Genomic DNA, 19,450 nt, shown 5'->3' on the forward strand with positions numbered 1-19,450 from the left:
TAGCGGTCACGCGGTTCCAGACTGAAGCGCCTTTAACCGCACGGCCACACCGGCCGGCGGAATGTTACGTGATACCACGTACTTACACGTTTGTGACTATTACAGCGCCATCTATCACAAAGCGAAAAAAGTGGTCCAACTAAAAGATTAATATTTCTTTACGTACTACACGAATGTGTAGTAAAAAATGGGGTTCCTATTTAAAAAAAAACGCTGTTGATATCCATTTGACCTTTCGCAGCGCCATCTAGCGGACCAACCATAGCGCCATCTGGTTTCCCCCTTCAAGGTAGACGAGTTTAGTTCTCTGTAGTTTTTTCGTTTGATGCTTATTTCGTGAGATATTTGGCCCGGTCACTATAAATGGACCACCCTGTATATGCGTGGTGCCTGTATTCTCTGACGTGTCCGGCAGAACAGACTCCACGCACATACCTGTGTATGTAAATCTTAGATTCTTCAATGGCGCTTGCTGTTTTTATACATCGATTGACAAGTCATGGGAGACCTCCTAGTATCACGTCAGACCTCATTTTGCCCGGTGTGGCATGGCCTGAACAAGTCGTTGGAAGTCCCTTGTATATTGAGCCGTACTGTTTATGCCGTCCATAATTGCGAAAGTGTTGCCGGTGCAGGATTTTGTGCACGAGCTGACCTCTCGATTATGTCCCGTAAATGTGCCATGGGAGTCATGTCGCGCGATCTAGGTGGCTAAATCATTCGCTCGAATTGTCTAGAATTTTCTTCAAACCAATCGCTAACAAATGCGGCGTGGTGACATGGCGCACTGTTATCCACAAAATTTCCATCGTTTTTGTCTCCAAGTATTCGAAAATAACCATTTCGAGCCCATGATCGGTTCAGCTGGAACAGAGAACCCAGAACATTCCATGTAAACACAGTCCACACCATTATGGAGCCACTACCAGCTTGCACAGTACCTTGTTGACAACTTGTGGCCATAGCTTCTACATCTATATCTACATCTACTTGATTACTTGGCAGAGGGTTCATCGAACCCCAATCATATTATCTCTCTACCATTCCACTCCCGAACAGCGCGAGGGAAAAACGAACACCTAAAACTTTCTATTCGAGCTCTGATTTCTCTTATTTTATTTTGATGACCATTCCTACCTATGTAGGTTGGGTTCAACAAAATATTTTCGCATTCGGAAGAGAAAGTTGGTGACTGAAAATTCGCAAATAGATCTCGCCGCGACGAAAAACGTCTTTGCTTCAATGACTTCCATCCCAACTCGCGTATCATATCTGCCACCCTCTCTCCTCTATTACGTGATAATATAAAACGAGCTGCCCTTTTTTGCACCCTTTCGATGTCCTCCGTCAATCACACCTGGTAAGGATCCCACACCGCGCAGCAATATTCTAACAGAGGACGAACGAGTGTAGTGTAAGCTGTCTCTTTAGTGGACTTGTTGCATCTTCTAAGTGTCCTGCCAATGAAACGCAACCTTTGGCTCGCCTTCCCCACAATATTATCTATTTGGTCTTTCCAACTGAAGTTGATCGTAATTTTAACACCCAGGTACTTATTTGAATTGACAGCTTTGAGAATTGTACTATTTATTGAGTAATCTAATTCCAACGGATTTCTTTTGGAACTCATGTGGATCACCTCACACTTTTCGTTATTTAGCCTCAACTGCCACCTGCCACACCAATCTTTTCTAAATCGCTTTGCAACTGATGCTGGTCTTCGGATGACCTTATTAGACGGTAAATGACAGTATCATCTGCGAACAACCTAAGAGAATTGCTCAGATTGTCACCCAGGTCATTTATATGGATCAAGAACAGCAGAGGTCCCAGGACGCTTCCCTGGGGAACATCTCATATCACTTCAGTTTTACGCGATGATTTGCCGTCTTTTACTACGAACTGCGACCTTCCTGACAGGAAATCACGAATCCAGTCGCACAACTGAGACGATACCCCATAGGCCCGCAGCTTGATTAGAAGTCGCGTGTGAGGAACGGTGTCAAAAGCTTTCCGGAAATCTAGAAATACGGAATCAACTTGAGATCCCCTGTCGATAGCGGCCATTACTTCGTGCAAATAAAGAGTTAGCTGCGTTGCACAAGAACGAAGTTTTCTGAAACCATGCTGATTACGTATCAATACATCGTTGCTTTCGAGGTGATTCATAATATTTGAATACAGTATATGCTCCAAAACCCTACTGCAAACCGACGTCAATGATGTAGGTCTGTAGTTCGATGGATTACTCCTACTACCCTTCTTAAACACTGGTGCGACCTGCGCAATTGTGCAATCTGTAGGTACAGATCTATCGGTGAGCGAGCGGTTGTATATGATTGCTAAGTAGGGAGCTGTTGTATCAGCGTAATCTGAGAGGCACCTAATCGGTATACAATCTGGACCTGAAGACTTGCCAGTATCAAGCGATTTGAGTTGCTTCGCAACACCGTCTTTTTCGGAACACATGCTGATTCCTACAGAGTAGATTTCTAGTCTCCAGAATAGTCATTATACCCGAACATAATACATGTTCCAAAATTCTACAACTGATCGACGTTAGAGATATAGGTCTGTAGTTCTGCACATCTGTTCGACGTCCTTTCTTGAAAACGGGGATGACCTGTGCCCTTTTCCAATCCTTTGGAACGCTACGCTCTTCTAGAGACCTACGGTACACCGCTGCAAGAAGGGGGGCAAGTTCCTTCGCGTACTCTGTGTAAAATCGTACTGGTATCCCATCAGGTCCAGCGGCCATTCCTCTTTTGAGCGATTTTAATTGTTTCTCTATCCCTCTGTCGTCTATTTCGATACCTACCATTTTGTCATCTGTGCGACAATCTAGAGAAGGAACTACAGTGCAGTCTTCCTCTGTGAAACAGAAATGGCAGTTCTGCCAATTCGCTGCCCTTTTATACATCGTGTACGCGATACTATCGCCAAAAGCATATTTGAATATTAGTATCTCATGACTTTTGTCTCCTGAACGTGTATTTTCCAAACCGCGTCACTATCTCGCAGCGGCGAATAGTCATTAAGTTTGCCTCATCCTCGTATACTGAAACACTTCCATGCACTCTGTTTTAATATTATGCAAGAGAGAGTCACAATAGTGACAGTTAGTCACGAAAATGAAAGTGAAGGAGAATTACATAATCTGTTAAAAAGGGTGGAATGATCAGTGTAATGAGTACAGAATATCGATTGAGAGTAAATCGAAGAAAGGCGAAACTAATTAGAGGTAGCAGAAATGAGAACAGTGAGAAACTTAACATCAGGACTGATGGTCACCAAGTAGATGGAGTTAAGAAAATCTGTCGTCACCTAGGCAGCAAAATAACCATCGGCGGATGGAGCAAGGAGGACATCCAAAGGAGAGTAGCCCTAGCACGAAGGCCATTCCTAGCGAAGAAAAGTCTAGTCTTACAGGCCTTTATGTGAGGAAGGAATTTCTGAGAATGTACGTTTGGAGCAAGACTGTATGATAGTGAAACGGGTATTGTGGGAAAAAGTGAACAGAAGAGAATCGGAGCATTTGAAACGCGGTGCCACTGACGAATTTTAAAATTTAGGTGGGCGAACTGCAAAAAGCAGTCAGAAGACTGACGACAAAAAAAAGTCACAATAGCTTAGAGGCCCAGACTGCAACATATTATATATTTCTTACCCTGCTGTGAATGTTAAGCGCTGTCGGGCGTGGCCGGCATTTGGATGGGTGACCATCCCGCCGCTATGCGCTGTCCCCATTTTTTGGGGTGCACTCAGCCTCGTGATGTCAAATGAGGAGCTACTCGTCCGAATAGTAGAAAACGATCGTAACGACCGGGAGAGCGGTGTGCCGACCACACGCCCCTCCTATCCGCATCCCCCACTGAGGATGACACGGCGGTCGGATGGTCCCGATGGGCCACTTGTGGCCTGAAGACGGAGTGCTGCTGTGAATCGTATTTGTGCAGACTTTCTGTGAATTATGTAGTTACTTTTTTTTTTAATCAAGTGTCTTCCCTCGCATGATACCACATATATGATGCATTATAATTTCTTAAAAAATAAAAATAATGATGTCTGTTCTTGTCGGTGCATCTTCTCCACATTCCACAATTACTCCCCGATGATTGTGATATGACTCGAAATTTATCGTTGGTTGACGTAAGCAGCTAGCAGTAAATACTTCTAAGTTATCTGGGCTAAATAGCGAGCACGACTGTAGCTTATGTAGCGCACGACGTGTGGCGAGATGAGTAAAGAAAGAAAATAAAACAGGACTTACAACGTTTATTGCTACCGCACAATGGTTATCGTGGAAGAAAGTATGAAACAGGGACAAAAAAGTCATTTCACTGTTGGCAACGCGCTTCGTGTTTGCGATGAGTACACAGCCAGGACGTAAAAGCACAAGTAAAGCCTGTTACGACGTTGGTTTTTACGACGACTATGTGGGCAGAGAAAGAAAAGGAACGACGCATTTTTTCTGCATCTACGAACGATGTAAGCATCTGGTAGCAAACATGCAAGATGTATGTGTATATATTCTGCAAACCATTGTGTAGTGAACGTTGCATGTTACTTCATAACTTTCTTACGAGCAGTGTGTCCGATTCCATTCGCGTGTGGAGGGAAAAATGACACGTTACACTACCCTCGCTTTAACCACATTTTCATTATTGTTACACAGTGTACATGATTGTGTCTATTCAGTGGAAACGGCAGTAAAATAATTAGAGCTTCCCTTTTTTCTTTCCGTGCTCATCTACATACTCAACGTGCCACAATACGGTGCGTGGTGGAGAACAAGTTTTACTACCCCTAGTGAAAGGTCTCTGTTGGATTCCTTTCGTGTTAATTTCTTAAATCTGTTGTCATTTACGGCATACATTCCACTTCTAAATTTACTGTGGTGTTTCTGACTCTATCTTCCATTTTTAGACGTTATGGTTTATAAAAAACCAGATGGTACTTTAGGACACAGTGTTCACCGAAAGCCGACACACACAGGTTCGTATCTGCATCCTAAGAGTTGTCATCCACCACACCAATTTGATGGCTGTTTTTATGGAACATGGATACACCGAGAAGCAGATTCGTCAGGCTATGGAGTTTGGACCATCTCCGGAGGTGTATGAAGAGGAACATAGATCTGTGGCCTTTCTTCCTTATGCTGGAGGCTTATGGTTTAAGATTGGACGAATTTTAAGGAATTTTAACATTAAAAGTGTTTTCCGTCCACTTTCTAAGATTAGGGCTCTGCTCGGCTCTGTGAAGGATGATTTGGGGCTTAGGAAACCAGGTGTGTGCAAAATTCTGTGTCAATGTGGGAAGCTTACATTGGCCGTTCGATTCGCACAGTGCATGCCAGGTGTGTGGAACAATGCCGTCATACGAAGCTACAACAGCCGGAAAAATCGGTGGTAGCAGAACACTGCCTAAATGATGGACACAGTATGAAATTTGATGAAACTGTGGTAGTTGCCAACATTTCCAGTTTTTGGAACAGTGTCTATAAAGATCCGATTGAAATTAGGTTGGCTGACAATTTAATCAACGTCTTAGCAAGACGTGGAATCCTGTATTATCTCGCATCAAAACTGAACGTTCTTCGGTGCGGCCTTGATTGCGATATATCGTTGCCAGCAGTGTTTCACTAAGGGTGGGGCCACCTCCCTGTTTTGGAAGGCAGAAACCGTGATGGGCGGCGCATGCGCCGTGTACTGAACGGTGGCTTACATAGGACGTCGATTTGCAACCTGGCGTCAGTTCTCAGCGGGACTCATCAGCAGAAGCAGCATTTTCCTGAAGATGGCGACCAGTTGGATCGCCGAAATATCGAGTCAAGTTGATTTTAGGATCCGGCAGCAAACCCGAAGAGACTTTCAAGCCTTATTTCAACTTTTCGAAGGTCACACTCGCGGATTTCCCGGGTCCAACGAGAAACTTGATGCCATAACGTTGCTCTAAACTACCCTGTTCCATTTCCGTAACGCACAACGAGAATCGACTTTACTGGTGGCGCTCTGAAAAACCACGTGATGGCTGTACGGAGCTGAAACTCGGACTGAGCACCTGGAAGGGATGACGTCACCGTTCTACACAAGGGCGACAACAGCGTTGCCAGATCGCTTGCTTTTTTTCAGGTCATTACATTTCCCACAAACCTCGCATCTACAGTAAACCAAAACACTGCTATATGGAAAGACTTCTTATTAAGATGTTATTTTCTGGTGGTATAAGCTTATTGCGGCTCCATTGTCGTTGTCAACCTATTTCCACGTCACATCGTTAACGTTGTCGCTGTCTAATACCTTATATTGCTGCAAATCTCTTGCCCAATGTAAAGTCCCGACCGACTAGAAAAAAGCGCTGGTGACGCCTGTATATAAGAAGGGTAGAAGGACGGATCCTCAAAATTACAGACCAAGATCCTTAACATCGTTTTGTTGCACGATTCTTGAACATATTCTCAGTTCGAATATAATGAATTTCCTTGAGACAGAGAAGTTGCTGTCCATGCATCAGCACGGCTTTAGAAAGCATCGCTCCTGCGAAACGCAACTCGCCCTTTTTTCAAATGATATCTTGCGAATCATGGATGAAGGGTATCAGACGGATGCCATATTCCTTGACTTCCGGAAAGCGTTTGACTCGGTGCCCCACTGCAGACTCCTAACTGAGGTACGAGCATATGGGATTGGTTCCCAAGTATGTGAGTGGCTCGAAGACTTCTTAAGTAATAGAACCCAGTACGTTGTCCTCGATGGTGAGTGTTCATCGGAGGTGAGGGTATCATCTGGAGTGCCCCAGGGAAGTGTGATAGGTCCGCTGTTCTTTTCTATCTACATAAATGATCTTTTGGATAGGGTGGATAGCAATGTGCGGCTGTTTGCTGATGATGCTGTGGTGTACGGGAAGGTGTCGTAGTTGAGTGACTGTAGGAGGATACAAGATGACTTGGACAGGATTTGTGGTTGGTGTAAAGAATGGCAGCTAACTCTAAATATATATAAATGTAAATTAATGCAGATGAATAGGAAAAAGAATCCTGTAATGTTTGAATACTCCATTAGCAGTGTAGCGCTTGACACAGTCACGTCGATTAAATATTTGGGCGTAACATTGCAGAGCGATATGAAGTGGGACAAGCATGTAATGTCAGTTGTGGGGAAGGCGGATAGTCGTCTTCGGCTCATTCGTAGAATTTTGGGAAGATGTGGTTTTTCTGTAAAGGAGACCGCTTATAAAACACTAATACGACCTATTCTTGAGTACTACTCGAACGTTTGGGATCCCTATCAGGTCCGATTGAGGGAGGACATAGAAGCAATACAGAGGCGGGCTGCTAGATTTGTTACTGGTAGGTTTGATCGTCACGCGAGTGTTACGGAAATGCTTCAGGAACTCAGGTGGGAGTCTCTAGAGGAAAGGAGGCGTTCTTTTCGTGAATCGCTAGTGAGGAAATTTAGAGAACCAGCATATGAGGCTGACTGCAGTACAATTTTACTGCCGCCAAGTTAAATTTCGCGGAAAGACCACAAAGATAAGATAAGAGAGATTAGGACATATAGGCAGTCATTTTTCCCTCGTTCTGTTTGGGATCGGAACAGGGAGAGAAGATGCTAGTTGTGGTACGAGGTACCCTCCGCCACGCACCGTATGGTGGATTGCGGAGTTTGTATGTAGACGTAGATGTAGCAGAGACGTAATTGTTATTTCTACATATGTAACGTCTCAGTAGTGGGATTTGCTGCTGAGCAATATTCCGCTGCTGAGATGTTACGTATACGACTATAGAAATAACACATCTCGGCTACACATACGATACGCAGCAATACAAGCTATTGGACATTGACAGTGTTTAACGATGTGTTATAGAAATTGCTTGACAAGGACCACGGAGCCGAAATAGGCTTCTAGCACCAGAAAATATAAACCTGCTATGTTCAAAATATAGCAGCATTTTGGCTTAGTATACTTACCTGGTAGTTATAATTAGTTTTTTCCTATTTAACACGTTTTAACACAAAAACTAATTACCGTACGAAATGGTTCAAATGGCTCTGAGCACTATGCGACTTAACTTCTGAGGTCATCAGTCGCCTAGAACTTAGAGCTAATTAAACCTAACTAACCTAAGGACAGCACACACATCCATGCTCGAGGCAGGATTCGAACCTGCGACCGTAGCGGTCGCTCGGTTCCAGACTGTAGCGCCTAGAACCGAATTACCGTACGAGTACCAAACTCGGTAGCATAATTTTCAAGAGTATGGAGTGCGTGATTTCCATGCGTGACTGTGCCACCCTCCAATTCCAAGTATGGCCACCAGATGGCGTGATCAGTCATGGTGATTCATAGTCTCACACACCTGACCGGTCACAGTGGAGTAAACTTGAACCATTATTGGTAAATTTCTATTATCAAAGCAATTGTAATTCTGCAGCTGCACTTGGAGAAGACCGCCAGCTGAAAGGATTACGGAAGGGTTCTCTTTCCCCACGTGCCATGCGTAGCATGATGAAGAAGTTTATACACTACTGGCCATTAAAATTGCTACACCACGAAGATGACGCCCTACAGACGCGAAATTTAACCGACAGCAAGAAGATGCTGTGATATGCAAATGATCAGCTTTTCAGAGCATTCACACAAGTTTGGCGCCGGTGGCGACACCTACAACGTGCTGACATGAGGAAAGTTTCCAACCGATTTCTCATACACAAACAGTAGTTGACCGGCGTTGCCTGGTGAAAGGTTGTTGTGATACTTCGTGTAAGGAGGAGAAATGCGTACCATCACGTTTCCGACTTTGATAAAGGTCGGATTGTAGCCTATCGCGAATGCGGTTTATCGTATCGCGACATTGCTGCTCGCGTAGGTCGAGATCCAATGACTGTTAGCAGAATATGGAATCGGTGGGTTCAGGAGGGTAATACGGAACGCTGTGCTGGATCCCAACGCCCTCGTGTAACTAGCAGTCGAGATGACAGGCATCTTATCCGCATGGCTGTAACGGATCGTGCAGCCACGTCTTGATCCCTGAGTCAATAGATGGGGACGTTTTCAAGACAACCATCTGCACGAACAGTTCGACGACGTTTGCAGCAGCATGGACTATCAGCTCGGAGACCATGGCTGCGGTTACCCTTGACGCTGAATCACAGACAGGAGCGCCTGCGATGGTGTACTCCACGACGAATCTGGGTGCACGAATGGCAAAACGTCATTTTTTCGGTTGAATCCAGGTTCTGTTTGCAGCATCGTGATGGTCGCATCCGTGTTTGACGACATCGCGGTGAACGAACATGGGAAGCATGTATTTCTCATCGCCATACTGGCGTATCACCCGGCATGATGGTATGGGGTGCCATTGGTTACACGTCTCGGTCACCTCTCGTTCGCATTGACGGCACTTTGAACAGTGGACATTACATTTCAGATATGTTACGACCCGTGGCTTTACCCTCCATTCGATCCCTGCGAAAACCTACATTTCAGCAGGATAATGCACGAGCGCATGTTGCAGGTCCCGTACGGGCCTTTCTGGATACAGAAAATGTTCGACTGCTGCCCTGGCCAGCACATTCTCCAGATCTCTCACCAACTGAAAACGTCTTGTCAATGGTGGCCGAGCAACTGGCTCGTCACAATACGCCAGTCACTACTCTTGATGAACTGTGGTATCGTGTTGAAGCTGCATGGGCAGCTGTACCTGTACACGCCATCCAAGCTCTGTTTGACTCAATGCCCAGGCGTATCAAGACAGTTATTACGGCCAGAGGTAGTTGTTCTGGGTACTGATTTCTGAGGATCTATGCACCCAAATTGCGTGAAAATGCAATGACATGTCAGTTCTAGTATAATATATTTGTCCAATGAATACCCGTTTATCATCAGAATTTCTTCTTGGTGTAGCAATTTTAATGGCCAGTAGTGTATCAACTGGAGAACTGGGCCGACGACCGGTTGCACCACAGGTGGTTGATGAAATCACTGTTGCTATGGCAGACAACGCTGCGCGAAATTCCCTATTGTCAGCAGTGCGCGTACTGTATCACAACAGTTCAACATCCCACCGTCCAATGTATGGAAGGTGCTTCGAACCAGTCTCAAATGGTATCCGTACGAGATCCATACCGTACAGTAGCAGCTTGCACAACAGGACGCATTACGATGTGCTGACGCCGTTCTCCCTCTCGTAGGGACTGTAGTTGACGAGGACTGGCCCTGGACCATCCTATTGACAAACGAAGCGCGTTTTTCCCTGACGGGTGAGGTGAAGACAAAGAATTACCGGATACGTTCATTATTAGCCCATTCTGTTTTTAACAGGATGGCGCTCAAGGACCAAAGACGTGCAGTGCCACGGACCAGCGTTACTGCGATATGCTTCACCAGCATGTCGTACCCGCCCTACAGGAGAGAGACACACTGAACTCAACAGTTTTCACGCAAGGTGGGCCCCGCCGCACGTCGCTTCTCCGAAACACGTTTATAAACGAATCGAATTATCAACCGATCTTTTCCAAATGCTTTTCCGGCACGATCACCCGATCTCGCTGCCTGTGCTTTCTGATTATGGGGGCAACCTGAAGGACAGGGTTTACCAGGGAACATTCGCGCATGTGCTGATCTGAAGCGCTGCATATCAAGATAGTTAGCCAGCATATTTATGGACATGCTTCGCCCCGCTGTGCAGAATGCAATCCTGCGGTATCAGCCTCTTCTGGACACTGATGGGTGCCATATTGAGCCCCTTTTGTAACTATAATGGCACCGGTATGTAATGGTAAGATGCACCGTAGCACCATATTAAAAGTGTTTCAATTGAACTGATATTACATTATTTCTCTTCCCCCTGTCGTTGACATTAATGCTGCTAAATTTGGGTATCGTAGAGTCATTAGTTTCTACATCTACATTTATATTCCGCAAGCCACCCAGCGGTGTGTGGTGGAGGGCACTTTACGTACCACTGTCATTACCTCCCTTTCCTGTTCCACTCGCGTTTGGTTCGCGGGAAGAACGACTGCCGGAAAGCCTCCGTGCGCCCTCGAATCCCTTACATTCGTGATCTCCTCGGGAGGTATAAGTAGGAGGAAGCAATATATTCGACACCTCATCCAAAAACGCACCCTCTCGAAACCTGGACAGCAAGCTACACCGCAATGCAGAGCGCCTCTCTTGAAGAGTCTGCCACTTGAGTTTGCTAAACATCTCCGTAAAGCTATCACGCTTACCAAATAACCCTGTGACGAAACGCGCCGCTCTTCTTTGGATCTTCTCTATCTCCTCCGTCAACCCGATCTGGTACGGATTCCACACTGATGAGCAGTACTCAAGTATAGGTCGAACGAGTGTTTTGTAAGCCTCCATCTTTGTTTATGGACTACATATTCTAAGGACTCTCCCAATGAATCTCAACCTGGTACCCGCCTTACCAACAACTAATTTTATATGATCATTCCTGTGATCATTCGTGCTGCATATCGACGTTAGCGATATGGTCCAGTAATTTAGTTAAAGCGTTATCAGCTAATAGCTGCTGATTGGTGCTCACCCTGTCCATCATATAGTTTATGTATACAGAGAAATAATCGTTTATTTATATAATGCACCCGTCATCTAGGGATACCATCTTGCGTCCTGGATTCGACCTCGCCACTGCTTATATTTTCAGTGAAAATCATTAGCAATGGTGGTGGTGGTGGTTAGTGTTTAACGTCCCGTCGACAACGAGGTCATTAGAGACGGAGCGCAATCTCGGGTTAGGGAAGGATTGGGAAGGAAATCGGCCGTGCCCTTTCAAAGGAACCATCCCGGCATTTGCCTGAAACGATTTAGGGAAATCACGGAAAACCTAAATCAGGATGGCCGGAGACGGGATTGAACCGTCGTCCTCCCGAATGCGAGTTCAGTGTGCTAACCACTGCGCCACCTCGCTCGGTATCATTAGCATTGAAATCCGGTGTAAGAAGTTGCCCTCATTCTGACAACGGCCTTGTCAGTGAGGGTGGAGGAGCGGGCAGAAATTCAGGATACTCACTTGCGCTTAGAGTGGGAGGAAAATCACCAATGATCAACGGTAAGACGATGCACAATGCAATGTAAACCACTGCATTAAAGACACTGACATGTATCCACAGTGCATGCGGCCGGCAACTGAAAAACTGTCTTGGAGATATCTCCATTGGAAAAATATTCCGCACTAGCCACCCATTCGGATCTCTGGGTGATGACCGCCAAGGTGCAACTGAACTCGGGCTCGTTTACTACCTATATTTCACGTGGCTCATCTGCAAAGGGGGTTGGTAGTAAACGGTTGCATTTGCGCCCCTATTATTTAGTCAGATATTGGCTGGCTTTTGAACAGCAATGAATATAACCATATACGTTCAGAAACTTATTTATTCAAAAGAAACACTTTAACGTTGTGGCCATGCATTTTTAAGTTCACAAATAATAATCGGTGCAATTCGTACACTGTTTGTCTCACACCCACACACTTTCACTTTGTTCCTTCGCATACTCTGGCGTCCATGCTTGCACTCGCGGCACTTTTCTGCTCCCAACTCGCCATCACAACGGCCAACGACAAAAAAACCCCGATTTTCCCGCTCACATCCACAGTCCTGAGTCGGGTCACATGACACCACAGAAGTCAAAATAATCGCTAAACATGGCCACAATTCGTTTACAATAATTTATAATATATAAATACTTAAATCTAAATACAATATATAATTTTACAAATTATCACCACACTTATATAATTCATTGCAATTAAAACAAAACCAAAACACTATGCAACGGAACTACAATGCCCATCAAAACACAAAACAAGTATTTTCCGGTCTATTTTGCCCAGCATATTATCTCTGCTGCTGTGCTTTAAATTTTAAGTTTCTTGAAAGAGTTCCATATTATCCCCTGTTACCTTACAAAGGGTCAGGTGACCATGTGAAAATTATTCAATAACCAACGAGAGGATAACGTTTTACGAGACGTGGTGTGAAATGTTTCAAGTTTGAACGTGATAGGAAAGCTAGAATATCTGACAAGGGAAATGATAAGACTCTGCCTACATATAGTAGGCCTTAGTGAAGTGAAATGGAAAGAAGACAAGGATCTCCGGTCTGACAGATATAGGATAATGTCAGCAGCACCTAAAAATGGCAAAACTGGAGTAGAATTCGTTATGCATAGGAAGGTAGTTTGGCTGGTTCATTCGGGGAAGCGGCTAGACAGCGAGGTCATCCGTCCCATCGGTTTAAGGAAGGATGGGGAACGAAGGAAACAGTGCCCTTTCAAAGGGACCATCCCGGCATTTGCCTGAAGCGATTTAGGGAAATCACGAAAAACCTAAATCAGGAAGGTAGGGCAAAGACAAGTTGATGTCAACAGTTCAGTGATAGTGTTGTTCTCATCAGAGTCGACAGCAAATCAACACCGACAACACTACTTTAGTTATACATGTCGGCGTGCCAAGCACAGGATGAAGAGATAGAATATATGAGGACATTGAACAAGTAATTCAGGACGTAAATGGAGATGAATATCTAATAGTCATGGGGGATTGGAATGCGGTTGTAGGCGAACGAGTACCAGAAACGGTTACGGGAAAATACGGGTTTGGAAGCAAGAACGACTAATTGAGTTCTGCGATAAACTTTAGTTAGTTATAGGGAATGCTCTCTTCAAGAATAACAAGAGGAGGAGGGGTACTTAGAAAAGACCGAGAGATACGGGGAGATTTCAGTTTGATTATTACATCATCGTCAAACACTGAATTGCAAGGCTTACACAGGTGCTAATTGTGGTGTCACCGCCAGACACCACACTTGCTAGGTGGTAGCTTAAATCGGCCGCGGTCCATGTAGTACATGTCGGACCCGCGTGTCGCCACTGTGATCGCAGACCTAGCGCCACCACCAAGGCAGGTCTCGTGATACGAGAGAGCACTCGACCCCAGTTGTACGAGAACCTAGCTACCGCCCAGTTGTACGAGAACCTAGCTACCGCCCAGTTGTACGAGAACCTAGCTACCGCCCAGTTGTACGAGAACCTAGCTACCGACCAGATGTACGAAGCCTTTCTCTCTCATTAGCCGAGAGACAGAATAGCCATCAGCTAAGTTAATGGCTACGAACTAGCAAGGCGCCATTTGTATCAGTGCCTATAGCTTACGAGTATTCAAGAGAGATGTATTCCAAGGACTAATTAAAAGATAAGTAATAAGCATCTACATACTTTTCTTCTTATTCATTTATAAGTTCTCATGTTCCAGACTTCACGCCCGTCTGCTTTAGCCGTGCGTGCCCTATCGGCTACAGCGTTAGTGTAGCTTGTATTTTCAGCCATCTAAACTTCACGGTGTCGGCCCAGATACCGACACAACATTTATTGGCGACGAGCAAAAGAGTTTGTATTAATTCGTTTACAACATTGGCGACGATTTAAAGTGTTCTGATTGCTTACATTTAATTGTGTCATGGCTTCGCCACATTCTCCAGATGTACTGTCCGAATTTTATCGCTTGCAGAATCAGCAGACGCAGGCGTTACTGGATGCCCTTGGACAGCTCGTCCAGGGTCAACGTACCATTCAAACAGATGCGGCCGCCGCCGCTTCTTCGCTACCGCTGCCACTAAACGCTGTTGCACCTCCCTTTCGACCATACGTGGCAGCCGATGAGACGTGGCAAGAGTGGTCTCGCCAGTTCAACTTCCACCTTGCTGCCTACAGAATTCAAGGTAATGAGCGGCAGCCGTTTTTGCTTTCTTGTGTCGGTGTGTCCACATACCGTGTGATAGTGAAATTGTTTCCCCGACGCGACGTAGCAACTCTGTCCTACGAGGAAATTTTGTCTGCATTAGATGCCTATTTCAAGGAAACAGCTACAGAGTGTGTTGGGTAAAATTAATTATTATCATCGCTTTCTGCGCAATGCCTCTTCTATTTCAGCTCCGCTTCATCGCTTACGCCGTAAAGGTGTTCCGTTCGTCTGGACGACGGAATGTGAACGCGCCTTTCGCCAGTTGAAATCGGCGTTGCTTTCTAATACTTGCCTTACGCCATTCGATCCCCAGAAACCTCTTTTGTTGATGGTAGATGCATCGGATTTCGGGATCGGTGCTGTGCTTGCGCACAAAGTTGGCTCCCATGATCGCCCCATTGCCTTTGCGTCCAAATTGCTCTCGTCTGCGCAAAGAAATTATTCACAGATAGAGAAAGAAGCTTTGGCTCTCGTGTTTGGTGTTACTAAGTTCCATGATTTCTTGTATGGTCGTCACTTTACCATCATCACAGACCACAAACCTTTGACATCGCTTTTTCATCCGACCAAGCCTGTACCTCCACGTACAGCGCTGAAATTCATTCGCTGGTCTATTTTCCTCTCGCAGTACCGCTACGATATCTTGTATCGGTCCACTGCTAAGCACGGAAACGCCGATGCGTTGTCCCGTTTGCCTGTTGCTGAGGATAAAGCATTCGATTCTTCCGAACTTGCTTGCATGTTCATTGATTCGGAAACCGATGAAGTGGTCGAATCGTTTCCGATTGATTTTCGTCGTGTCGCTACAGCTACAGCTGCTGACCCTGTCCTTGCTACTGTTTTGCGTTTTGTTGCTACGCAATGGCCTTTGTCAAAGTCTCGGATCGAGGATCCGTTGGTTCGCCGATTTTTTGCTCACAAGGAGAGACTTTTTGTTCGACGTGGTGTTTTGTTGTTGCGTTCTGATATTGATCAGTCCAGAGTCGTGGTCCCACGTTCGTTACAGTCCTCTGTTTTACGGCTTCTTCACCAAGGACATTGGGGTATAGTGCGAACGAAACAACTTGCTCGTCAGCACTGTACTTGGTTCGGAATCGATGCTGCGATTACGAATATGTGTTCTTCGTGCCCGGCGTGTGCCGAACAACAGTCCGCACCGCCGCGGAAAGTCTTTGCGTGGCCAAAAGCCACTTCCCCTTGGCAACGCTTGCACATTGATTTTGCTGGTCCATTCTGGAATGCTCGATGGTTGGTTCTGGTCGACGCCTTCAGTAATTTTCCTTTTGTTGTCCGGATGTCTTCCACGACGTCCTCCGCCACCATCCAAGCGTTGTCTGCTATCTTTTGCATTGAAGGTCTTCCGCAGACTATTGTTTCCGACAATGGCCCACAATTCATGTCCGCAGAATTTCAGTCATTCTGCCAGGCCAATGGTATTCAACATCTGACATCCGCGCCGTTTTCGCCTCAGTCCAACGGTGCCGCTGAACGATTGGTCCGGACTTTCAAGTCACAGATGTTGAAATTGAAAGAGTCGCATTCTCGGGAGGACGCATTGTTGCTCTTTTTGTCTTCGTATCGCTCTCAGCCCCGAGATGGTCGCTCGCCGGCTGAGTTGCTCCACGGTCGTCCTCATCGCACCTTGATGTCTTTGCTGCATCCGCCGCATCAGGTTTCTGTGCAGCGGCAGCATCCTGCTTTTGCTCCGGGCGACGTTGTGTTTTATCGCAACTATCGAGGTTCACGGCGTTGGCTCGCAGGGCGCATTCTTCGCTGCCTCGGCCGCGCGATGTATTTGGTTTTGGGGGCCTCTGGTGAGGTGCGTCGGCATCTCAATCAGCTGCGCCTCTGTCGTCGCTCGGGTTCTGCCGCTCCCCGTCTGCTTTCAGCGACGGTGCCGTCCGGTCAGCGCCCTGGGGACCCATCTCCTGGCTCGCCTCATCCCCAGGTGTTACCGACGATGCCTTCCATTTTGCCCCATGCCGACGCGCCGCCGCCGCCGCAGCAGCAGCAGCCGCCGCCGCCGCCGCTTGTTCTCCCGCCGGCGCCGCCCGCGTTCGACGCTTCGTTGCAGCCGCCAAGCGCCTCCCAGGGTCACGCGCCGCCGATCGCTTCCCGTGACCAGCTGTCCTCCGCCTTGGAACTCCCGCCCGCTCCGGACCACATGACGTCATCGCGCGTCGGCTACCCCGACGCAATGGAGGTTGACCCTTCGGTCACTCCTGTCTCTTTACGGGCGCATACACCGCATGTTGACGTGCACCCTGGACTAGTTTTTCCGGCGTTTTCTAGCTCCCCTCGGACCGAATGGCCGGGTGCGGGTGGCACAGCCTCGCCTGTTGTTAGGCTCCCCACCTCATCGCATACGTCAACATGTGGTCCTCCCCACGGCGGGCGGAAGCCTTATCTCACGACCGTTCGCCGATTTGCGGGGGAGGAATGTGGTGTCACCGCCAGACACCACACTTGCTAGGTGGTAGCTTAAATCGGCCGCGGTCCATGTAGTACATGTCGGACCCGCGTGTCGCCACTGTGATCGCAGACCTAGCGCCACCACCAAGGCAGGTCTCGTGATACGAGAGAGCACTCGACCCCAGTTGTACGAGAACCTAGCTACCGCCCAGTTGTACGAGAACCTAGCTACCGCCCAGTTGTACGAGAACCTAGCTACCGCCCAGTTGTACGAGAACCTAGCTACCGACCAGATGTACGAAGCCTTTCTCTCTCATTAGCCGAGAGACAGAATAGCCATCAGCTAAGTTAATGGCTACGAACTAGCAAGGCGCCATTTGTATCAGTGCCTATAGCTTACGAGTATTCAAGAGAGATGTATTCCAAGGACTAATTAAAAGATAAGTAATAAGCATCTACATACTTTTCTTCTTATTCATTTATAAGTTCTCATGTTCCAGACTTCACGCCCGTCTGCTTTAGCCGTGCGTGCCCTATCGGCTACAGCGTTAGTGTAGCTTGTATTTTCAGCCATCTAAACTTCACGGTGTCGGCCCAGATACCGACACAACACTAATATAGACTTAGATCACAATTTAATAATGAGGATGAGTAGACTGAAGAAACTAGTGTGAAATAATCGAAGTACAAAACAGTAGGTTACGGAAGAATAAAGAGATACGTTTCATGCACTCTGCGGCTATAGATTCGGTGATAATGAATAGCTCGATAGGCAGTTTAGTTAAAAAGGAAAGGACATTTCTGAAAAGGGAAGGGAAGTTGTAGAGAAATACTTATGTACAAAGAAGGTGACTGCGAAGAAACCGTGGGTAACAGGAGAAACTTTTCAGTGCATCGATGTAACAAAGAAATACAAAAAAGGCTCAGGAAAATTCAGGAATGCATAAACACAAGTCACTTAGGAACGAAATAAATAGGAAGTGCATGAAATCTAAGGCAAATTTGCTCCATGAAAAATGTTGAGAATACGAAAAATAAATGATTGTCGATAGGACTTATACAGCATGAAGAAGAGTCAAAAGAACCTTCGGTAAAATTAAAGGCAAGATCGGTAATAAGAGTGCAACAGGAATTCCGCTCCTCATTGCAGAGGAGAAAGCGGATAAGTGGAATGCGTACACTGAAAGCGTATATGATGGCGTGATAGAAGAAGAAACTGTAGTTGACAGGGAAAAAATATGGATCCGAAATAAAAAAAAGCACTCCGTTTTCAGGCCGCGAGTGGATTACCGGGTCCATCCGACCGCCATGTCATCCTCGGTGGAGGATGCAGATAGGAGGGGCGTGGGGTCAGCACACCACTCTCCCGGTAGTAAGATGGTATTCTTGACCGAAGCCGCTACTATTCGGTCGAGTAGCTCCTCAATTGGCATCACGAGGCTGAGTGCACCCCGAAAAATGGCAACAGCACATGGCGACCTGGATGGTCACCCATCCAAGTGCCGACCACGCCCAACAGCGCTTAACATCGGTGATCTCACGGGAACCGGTGTATCCACTGCGGCAAGGCCGTTGCAGGGATCCAATATTAGAGTAAAAAATTTAAAAGACCTTTTGCACGGCATATAGTTTCTGAAATTACCAGATAATTTTTAAAATTGTCGGGAGTGTGTCCACAAAACGACTATTCACATTGGTGTATAGCGACGCGATATACTATCGGTCATTCGGAAAAAAATCATCCACACAATTCCGAAGATAGCAAAAGCCGACAAGTGCGAGAATTAACCCGCAGTCAGCTTAACAGCTCATGCATCCAGGGTGCTGACAAAAATGATATACAGAACAACGCAAAAGAAAGTTGGGGGTCTGTTAGACGACTATTAGTTAGGCTTTAGGAAAGGTAAAGGCGCCGAAGGGGCAATTCTGACGTTGCGGTTGATAATGGAAGCAAGACTAAAGTAGAATCAAGGCACGTTCATAGAATCTGTCGACGTGGAAAAAGCGTTCGATACTGTCAAATGGTGCAAGATGTTCGAAATTCTGATAAAAATAGGGGTAAGCTATAGGGAGAGACGGGTAATATGCAACATGTACAAGAAGCAAGAAGGAACTATGACAATGGTAGATCAAGAACAAAGTGCCCCGATGGAAAATAGTGTAAGACAGCGATGTACTTCTTTGCCCCTACTGTTCAGTCTATACAGCGAAGAAACGGTGACGGGAATAATGGAAGGGTTTAGGAGTGGGTTTAAAATTCAAGGTGAAAGG

General features: G+C 46.3%; 1 pseudogene; it reads right to left on the reverse strand.

The window, feature by feature from the left end:
* Positions 1 to 18,638: 18,638 nt before the first annotated feature.
* Positions 18,639 to 18,756, reverse strand: LOC126425354 (5S ribosomal RNA; annotated as a pseudogene).
* Positions 18,757 to 19,450: the final 694 nt, after the last annotated feature.

Source organism: Schistocerca serialis, chromosome 10 (genome assembly GCF_023864345.2).
Source record: "Schistocerca serialis cubense isolate TAMUIC-IGC-003099 chromosome 10, iqSchSeri2.2, whole genome shotgun sequence".
Classification (NCBI taxonomy): Eukaryota; Metazoa; Arthropoda; class Insecta; order Orthoptera; family Acrididae; genus Schistocerca; species Schistocerca serialis.